This window comes from Helianthus annuus, chromosome 2 (genome assembly GCF_002127325.2).
Source record: "Helianthus annuus cultivar XRQ/B chromosome 2, HanXRQr2.0-SUNRISE, whole genome shotgun sequence".
NCBI lineage: Eukaryota > Viridiplantae > Streptophyta > Magnoliopsida > Asterales > Asteraceae > Helianthus > Helianthus annuus.
In genome coordinates, this window is record NC_035434.2 from 71445362 (window position 1) to 71455088 (window position 9727).

General features: G+C 45.3%; 1 non-coding gene across 1 annotated transcript; it reads left to right on the forward strand.

Annotated features, from left to right (window-relative positions):
• Window positions 1–8311: 8311 nt before the first annotated feature.
• On the forward strand, window positions 8312–8418 carry LOC118489966. The gene has a single exon (XR_004887977.1). It is a non-coding gene; the product is annotated as a small nucleolar RNA R71 (small nucleolar RNA).
• The last annotated feature ends 1309 nt before the right edge of the window (window positions 8419–9727 follow it).

A 9727-nucleotide genomic window follows, 5' to 3' on the forward strand; every position in this document is an offset into this window, starting at 1 on the left:
ATCCTAGGATGTTTAGATCCTACCTCCGCATCGTCTTTCACCCTTAAACCTATTCGCTTCGCTTCTCACAGCAGGTCAGCATGCACCTGCGCAACCACACGTGTGTACTTTCAAAACTTTCATGGATTGCAAACCTCTCCCATTCAATGGCACTGAGGGTGCCATAGGTCTTCTGCACTGGATTGAGAAAGTCGAAGCTGTCTTTGCTGTCTGTGAGTGTCCCCCTGCGAATTGGGTAAAGTTTGCTACTGGTACGCTCGAAGGAAACGCGCTTTCCTGGTGGAAGGCACAAATTCAGATGTTTGGTTTGGAAACTGCTAATGCTACTGCATGGGAGGATTTTAAGGACATGATTAAGGAGGAATATTGTCACAGGGATGACATCCACAAACTCGAGAACGAGTACTTTGAGCTTAAGATGGTTGGGTCAGAGATTGAGACCTACACCAAATTGTCCAACGACTATGCTGCTCTTTGCCCAAACATGTCTCGACCTATGTATTGAAGGGTCGAATTGTATATCAAGGGTTTGGCCCTAGAAATTCGAAGCCATGTGACCTCAGCCAACCTCACTACCATTCAGCCCATCGTCCGTCTTGCTCACAAACTCACTGATCAGGCTGTGGAACAGGGCAAGTTGCCCAAAAGGATCAGCGCCACTGATGGAACTTCTGGTGATAACAAGCGTAAGTGGGAAGGAAACCAAAGCAAGGATGCTAACCCCACTCAGGCCCCGACTCAGCAAAGGAAAACTGAAAACAACAAGGGCCCGCAGCAACAGAGTGGCTATCGAGGGAACCACCGCAAGTGTAACAAGTGTAACCGACATCACAGCGGGCCATGTGGCAAAAGTCAGTGTCAACGATGCAACAAGATGGGGAATGAAGCCAAAGACTGTAGGAGTCAGTTCCCAGCCAGGCAGAATCAGCAACAACCACAACAACAGCAGCAGCAAGGAAATAACCGTGGGTGCTACAAATGTGGAGCAACGGGGCACATGCGAAGGGATTGCCCTGAACTAAACCAGAACCGCAACAACAACCAGGGAGCAGGAAACAACGATCAAAATAATGTTGGGAATGGTGCAAGAGGAAGGGCTTTTGTGATTGGAGTTGGAGAAGCAAGGAATGACCCCAACGTCGTGGCGGGTAAGTTCCTACTCGATGGTCGTTATGTTTCTGTATTATTTGATTCTGGAGCCGATGCTAGTTATGTGTCCCTAGTAAGAAGCTTAAGCACCCGCCTTCATTACTAAGTTCTAAACATATCGTCGAGCTAGCTAATGGTGGAAACATCGAGGCCTCACATGTTATCAACGACTGCAAACTAGTATTGTCTGGTCAGACCTATAGCATCGATCTTTTCCCTATTGCTCTTGGAAGCTTCGACGTCGTTATCGGTATGGATTGGTTATCCAAACATCGCGCGGAAATCCTCTGTCAAGAGAAAATGGTTCGCATTCCCCACCGTTCTGGCAAACCCCTCATCGTGCAAGGTGACAAAGGCGGAGAAGTCACAGGCATCATCTCGTTCTTGAAAGCCCAGAAATGTTTACGAAAGGGGCACACCGCTCTCTTAGCACTTGTCACCAACACACAGGAGAAGGAAAAGAGGGTTGGAGATTTTCCAGTGGTACGCGACTACCCCTAGGTGTTTCCTGAGGAACTACCTGGACTCCCTCCCCACCGTCAGGTCGAATTCCAAATCGAGCTAGCTCCCGGAGCAACGCCCATAGCTCGTGCACCTTATCGACTAGCCCCCGCAGAACTAAAGGAACTCTCTACACAACTACAGGAACTATTGGATAAAGGATTTATCCGTCCTAGTTCGTCGCCCTGGGGAGCACCAGTGCTCTTTGTTAAGAAGAAGGATGGCACATTCCGAATGTGCATCGACTATCGTGAACTAAACAAAGTTACCATCAAGAATCGCTACCCTCTCCCGCTTATCGACGACCTATTCGATCAGTTGCGGGGATCGAGCTACTACTCTAAGATTGATCTGTGATCAGGCTATCATCAGCTAAGAGTCCGTAATGAAGACATCTCCAAAACCGCATTCAGAACCCGTTATGGTCATTACGAATTCCTTGTCATGCCCTTTGGAATGACTAACGCGCCTGCGGTTTTCATGGACCTCATGAACCGAGTGTGCAAGCCCTACCTCGATAAATTCGTGATTGTGTTTATCGACGACATCCTGATCTACTCGAAGAGTCAAGAAGAGCATGAACAGCACCTACGCCTTATCCTCGAACTCCTTTGCAATGAGCAACTATACGCCAAGTTCTCAAAATGCGACTTCTGGCTTCGAGAAGTCCATTTCCTTGGGCACGTGGTCAATAAGGACGGGATTCATGTCGACCCAGCTAAGATCGACTCTATAAAGAATTGGCCTACACCTAAGACTCCGACCGAAGTTCGTCAATTCTTGGGATTGGCCGGATACTATCGCAGATTCATCAAGGGATTCTCGAAGATTGCTCAACCCCTCACGACACTCACCTAGAAGGGTATTGCTTACAAGTGGAATAAAGCTCAGGAGTCCGCTTTTCAAAAGCTAAAGGATAACCTCTGTAGTGCTCCTATTCTCTCGTTACCTGAAGGTACCGACGATTTCGTGGTTTACTGCGATGCGTCTATCCATGGGCTTGGTTGCGTGCTGATGCAACGCGAGAAAGTTATTGCTTACGCTTCTCGACAACTTAAGACTCATGAAAGGAACTACACTACGCACGACTTGGAACTGGGAGCAGTGGTTTTTGCGCTTAAGATATGGAGACATTACCTGTACGGTACCAAGTGCACTATTTACACCGATCACAGGAGTCTCGAGCATATTTTCAAGCAAAAGGAATTAAGTATGCGACAACGTCGATGGGTCGAACTCTTGAATGATTATGAATGCGCCATCAAGTACCATCCGGGCAAGGCCAATGTCGTGGCAGACGCCCTCAGCCGAAAAGACACTACGCCCAAGCGCGTGCGAGCGCTACAACTTACCATCCAGTCTAACCTCCCTATTCAGATTCGAAATGCTCAGGTTGAAGCTCTGAAACCGGAAAACATCAGGGCTGAGTCCCTGCGAGGATCGAGGCAGCGATTAGAACAAAAAGAAGACGGCGCTTACTATGTAACAGGGCGCATTTGGGTCCCACTCTATGGAGATCTACGTGAACTCGTGATGGACGAAGCCCATAAGTCCCGTTATTCAGTACATCCTGGTTCGGATAAGATGTACCACGACTTAAGGACTACATATTGGTGGCCTGGCATGAAAGCCCACATAGCGACATATGTCAGCAAATGTTTGACTTGCGCAAGAGTCAAGACAGAGTACCAGAAACCAGCAGGCCTACTCCAACAACCAGAAATCCCGAAGTGGAAATGGGAGCAAATTTCCATGGATTTCGTCACTGGCCTACCTAGATCCCAACGCGGGAACGACACTATTTGGGTGATAGTAGATCGATTGACCAAGTCTGCACACTTAAAGGAAGTAGTCTCGAGACACGGGGTGCCAACCTCCATTATTTCCGACCGAGACGCTCGTTTTACTTCGGAGTTGTGGCAAGCTATGCACAAACCCTGAAAGACATGCTTAGAGCATGTGTGATCGATTTTGGCAAGAATTGGGAGAAGCATCTACCGCTAGTGGAATTCTCCTACAATAACAGCTACCACACCAGCATTCAGGCAGCACCCTTCGAGGCATTGTACGGTCGTAAATGCCGATCACCTCTTTGCTGGGCGGAAGTTGGTGACAGCCAGGTCACAGGCCCAGAACTGGTGGTAGACACAACGGAGAAGATTGCCCAGATCAGACAACGCATGGCGGCAGCTCGTGACCGTCAGAAAAGTTACGCTGATAGGCGTAGGAAACCGCTAGAATTCCAGGTCGGGGACTGGGTTCTACTTAAAATCTCACCCTGGAAGGGTGTGGTTCGTTTTGGTAAACGGGGCAAGCTGAATCCGCGATATGTTGGACCACTCGAAATTACCGAGAGGATCGGTAAGGTCGCTTATAGATTGAATCTGCCTGAAGAGCTGAGTGCGGTGCACAATGTTTTCCACGTGTCTAATCTGAAGAAGTGTCTGTCAGATGAAACACTCATAATCCCCTTCAAGGAACTCACTATTGAAGAACAGCTACACTTTACTGAGGAACCGATTGAGATCACGGATCGCGAGATCAAAACCCTCAAACGTAGCCAGATACCTCTCGTGCGAGTTCGTTGGAACTCGCGACGTGGCCCAGAGTTTACCTGGGAGCGGGAAGACCAGATGAAGTGCAAGTATCCCCAGTTGTTCCCAAACGAAACCCCCAGCACTGAAGCTACAACCGAATTTCAGGACGAAATTCCAAACTAACGGGGGGATGATGTGACACCCCGTTGAAACACACTCACACGTACTAGCTTGTCAGTGGCTGCCTTAACTTTCGGGACGAAAGTTCTTAAAACTTGGGGATAATGTGACACTTCGGGTTTTCCGGAGCAACCTTCTTGTATTAGTCTTTGGTGTACTTATATTATTAAATGAAAGTTCGTGAATTATCTTGACGAGTTATGTGATCCTTGTATTAAGTATGTGAATTATATATATATATATATATGTATGTGTATAATAGCGAATCGAGACCTCGAACCCGACTCGAGGCCACTCTCGGTCTCGAGTAAACAATAAACGGTTGGGCCGGTTGGGCCACAAGCTCCCTTAGCCCACTCAAAACTCTTGTAGGGTGCACCACCCAAACCGGGTATAAAACCCCTCATCCACCTTCTCCCTTACACTCTCACACACTCTCTCCCTCACCAAAACCCTAGAACTACAAGACATCCTCTCCTTTCTCTCGGATTCAACCGGAAACAACAAGGAATCTCGGTCAAGCTCATCATCATCACCCGGACACCTCATTTTCTCACCTTCTCCCTTAACTCGGTACCTTTTCATCAACCGGTTAGCATCTTTGACTTTCACTAGGTGTTTATGTGTATAATAGTGCTATTTGCTTTGAATGATTGAAATGATGAATGATATGTGTGAGCTCTTGAGATTTGAATAATGAATGATTGATGGTGTAGGGTGTTTATGATCATCCGATTTATGTTGTTATTATAGGTCATAGTGTTTAGAACAAATGCTACATGATTGTTGCTTGTGAAATGCATGTTTGGGTGTGTTAAAGGTTTATTGATTTGCTTCTATGTCCACGTGAATAAATCGGTGAATCATAGTGAATGTGTTGATTGAATAATAAAGTTATGAAAAACCCTAAAATGATGAACATATGATGAATATGTGTTGAATGTGTTTGAATATTGTTACAAATATTTGAAAAACTGGTTGTTTGATCCATTTTGGTTAAGTGTTAGACAAGGGAACATGTTTGTAAAACCTTATTGGATAGTACATAATGGCATGAAATCAGAATTCGGTTGCATAGTACATTTCGGGCAGATGCATCAGAATCAGCAGGTAAACGACTCGAGACCAACGGTTGCGACTCGAGACCACGGAGCTACAACTCGAGACCGCAACGGTTGCGACTCGAGACCTGGGCCAAGCAACTTCAAAACGGACTTCAGGGACTCGAGACTGTCAAGGTCTCGACTCGAGACCACACCGTGACAACTCGAGACGGGACTCGAAACCTCTGAGGTTGCGAGTCATGCCTGCACCACTCGAGACCAACCATTACAAGCCGAGACCTCCTGGTTGCGACTCGAGACCGCATGTTCTCGAGTCGAGACCACCATGTCTCGAATGGGCTGCTCACTTTAGTTATTGGGCCACAACGTGATTTGTTGGGCTGCTTGTTTAACTGAACTGTGTGTTAATTGTTACTGTTGACTGATCCAATTGTAGAGCAGGCCCAATAACTCAACATGTAACTGTATGCATTCTATGTGTTAGATTCTAGTAGGATATACGTGATTACTTGTACCCCCAAACCTGACCTATGCTGGTAACCATGCTAGGACGTGGTGACCAACAAGTTTGACCAAGTAAGCTAATCTGCCGAGCAACCCAAGGTGAGTTCACAACTTAAAGCATGCGTTCCCGGTGGATTTGGAAACGGAACTAAAACAACACTATCCCCTTGTGAGGGATACAAACTTACTTTTCTTCCCTTGTTTTTGGGAACTCTTAGTTAATTACTGTTTATACGGAATGCAACGAGCAACACTAAATGAAACTCTATCACTTAAGTCCCTACTACTTAATACCGATTAGTCGCCGGGGCCAGGCGAACGGGTTATTAGTTGATAGCGCTATTTAGGTCTTACCAGCCTCACACCGTGCCCGTGTATGGGATCGGGAGTGAACTGATAGACTCTGGAAAATCCGTCAATGATGATAGAACATTGACAAACGGGGCACTTTACGGAAACGTACGGTTACATGAAATATTCGGTATTGGAAAAACAGATTAGTCGCTTACTTATGGGGTAGCTCCCCATGGCATGTATAAACGGGTAAATTAACTGGTGAAATAAGTTTTTGGTAATTAAAAACTGGACAACTCGTGAACTCGCCAACATTTTTGTTGACACTCTACTGCATGCTTTGCAGGTACCCAGTGACTCAGGAGCTTGCTACTTGCTGATGTGTAGTGGTCGTCTAACCCGTGTGTTGGGTTCCAAACAAACTTGAATTAAGATCTTGTTTTAAACTATTTTGTCTATGCTTCCGCTACTTATCTGAACTACTATTTAACCTTATAAACTTTTGGACTTTAACTATGATATTTGCTAACCTTGTGGTTGGTGAGTATTACTTATGTTGCTCAGTATAATTGGTGGCTGGATCCTGGTCAGTCACGCCTCCAAGCGGTGGTGTTCCACATGTGGATTTTGGGGGTGTGACATGCGGTGGCGAGAAATGGTCTCCCTAGTATGAGGGGGACTTTGGTGTCTTCTTCCATATCGAGTATGACAAAATCGGCCGGATAGACAAATTTGTTTACTTTTACTAGGACATTTTCGATGACACCTTGCGGGAATTTGACGGATCGATCAGCAAGTTGTATGCTCATTTTTGTAGGACTCGTTGTTCCTAAGCCGAGTCTTTTAAACATTGATGAAGGCATGAGGTTAATGCTAGCCCCAAGGTCGGCTAGTGCATTACGAACGGGGGAGTCCCCGATCGAGCAGGGAATCGTGAAGCTTCCAGGATCGATTCTCTTTTGGGGAAGCTTGTTGAGTACGAGGGCAGAGCATTCTTCGCCTAAGTTAACTAATTGCAAAGTTTCAATTTTCTTTTTATGAGTGAGGAAGTCCCTCATGAACTTAGAGTATTTGGGCATTTGGGTTAGGACATCAATAAAAGGAATATTGACATGCAATTGTTTTAATAGACTTTCGAATTTTGCGAATTGCTCATTGGTTTTTTGACGAATTAACCTACCGGGGTACGGAACTCGAGGAGCCTTGGTAGGCTCTGATGATGGAGGGGAGTTCTTCTCCTGCAGAGGCGGGGGTATAGTCTCTTCTGTCGGCGGTGGTGCTTCCGCAGGCCCCACAGTGCGGTTTCGTAATATGATGAGATGAACTTGCGCTTTTGGGTTTGTTTCGGTATTGCTTGGTAACGCACCTTGTGGTCTCTCGGAAAAATTTTGAGCTAGTTGATTTAATTGTTTTTCTATGTTTTGAATACTAGGTTATTGGTTTCTAAAATTTGATTCTAATTGTAGAAACCTTTCCGAGTTTTTCTTTTCAGTGTCGGAGATGAGGCGAGATACAGTATCTTCAAGCCTTTCTCGTCCACTTTGTTGTTGAGTGAAATTTTGTGACTCATTTCTTGGTTGTTGAAAGTTTGTTCATTGGGTTTGTTGGTTACTACTATTGCCGGGCTCTCTCCAACCAAGGTTAGGGTGGTTTCGCCATCCTTGGTTGTAAGTGCCCGTTGGAGGACCCGACGTCCTAGGTCTATTTTCAATGTAGCTTACCGACTCTTGTTGATCGTCTGTTTCTTTCATACAACTCCAATTTTCATGTGGCCCACCACACCCTTCACAAGCCATAACCGAGACTGTTTTTATCATTTCCAATTTTTTTATTTTTGAAGAAAGAGCCTCGATTTGGGCTTGTAAAGAAGTGCTTTCATCAACCTTATGGGCGCCCGGGGCAATAGATTTATTGCCTCGGGGAGTGTGCCACTGAAAATTGGTTTGAGCAATTTCCTCAATTTGGTTATTTATTTCAGGCGGGCGGCGATTACCTAAAAGTCCCCCGGAGCTAGAATCAAGTGTCTGCCTTGTGTGTGGCAACAACCCATTATAGAAAGTGGATACTTGTTGCCATATCGCAAGACCGTGATGTGGACACTTTCGCAATAGCTCCTTGAACCTTTCCCAAGTTTCATATAAGGATTCCCCGTCCTCTTGTGAATATGTATTAATTTCAGTCATTAATTTAGCCGTTTTAGCGGGAGGGAAATACTTATATAGAAATTTTTGGGCTAGTTCATCCAAGGTGTTTACAGATCCAGCTGGGAAGGCGTTGAGCCAAGCTTTTGCTCGGTCTTTTAGTGAGAAAGGAAACATTCGAAGGCGGATGGCGTCATTTGATGCTCCATTGATCCGAAAGGTATCACATATTTCTAAGAAATTAGTAATATGTAGATGGGGATCCTTGTCCGCAAGCCCATGGAAGGTTGCGGAGTTTTGGAGCATTTGTATCAAATGCGGCCGAAGTTTGAAGTTATTGGCTTCAACATTCGGTGCGTTGATAGCGGCGCCTAGGTTACCTACGGTGGGTCGTAGATAATCCATGAGGGTACGTTGGTCCGCCATTGGAAGTGGATTCCCCGAAACTTTCTCTTGGTTCTTGGCTTTTAGTCTTTATCTGAGAAAGCGTTCGGGTTCTTCTAGAGGTTCTTTTATGTCCTTATTAGAACTGGAGCTCATACACTACGTAGGGGTGACGTCTGGTTCCAAGTCCTGCAATAAAAACAGAAAAGAATGCTGGTCAGAAGGTTCACCACGGCCCCGTGCTCAGTGAACACGGCCCGTGGTCGGAGTTACAGTGATTGCTTTCCAGATCCCAGTTACTGGAGAGTTGGACACGGCCCCGTGTTGCACCGACACGGCCCCGTGGTCAGCCTTCTGTAACTTAGAAAACTAAAAACTGCCAGTAACAACGCTGGGCACGGCCCGTGTCCGACCAGGCACGGCCCGTGCTGAGCTCTGCAGAAGCTAAAAAACTAAGAAAATCCTAAAAATTAAAAAGAAAAATAAAAATATGATTAGGCCGTTGATTCCTAACTTTCTTAAAATCTTTGTGTCCCCGGCAACGGCGCCAAAAACTTGATGCGTGTGTAGTGTAACATAATTTAGATGTATATTTTAAGCCCTTTTTACACTTTTAGCCAAGTTTTAAATTTATAAAACACGATATTTACTAACACTAAACACACATATGGGCAAGTGCACCCATCGTGGACGTAGCATAGTGTTGGTAAGATACCGAGGTCGTCCAAGGACACAAGAGCTTTTAGTACCGGTTTATCCTCAACGTCTAATCAAATCAAAATGTTAGAAAAGGTTTTTTTTTAAACTAAGAAAATAAAAACTAACTAAATGCTGAAAAATAAAAATAAAATAAAAACAGATAGACAAGATGAATCACTTGGATCCGACTCGTGTATTAGTATAACCTTTGATTACTTTCGCACTTTTGCACTTGTTTAAGAGATTATCTTAGTTATTGTAGTAGGCCCCTCTT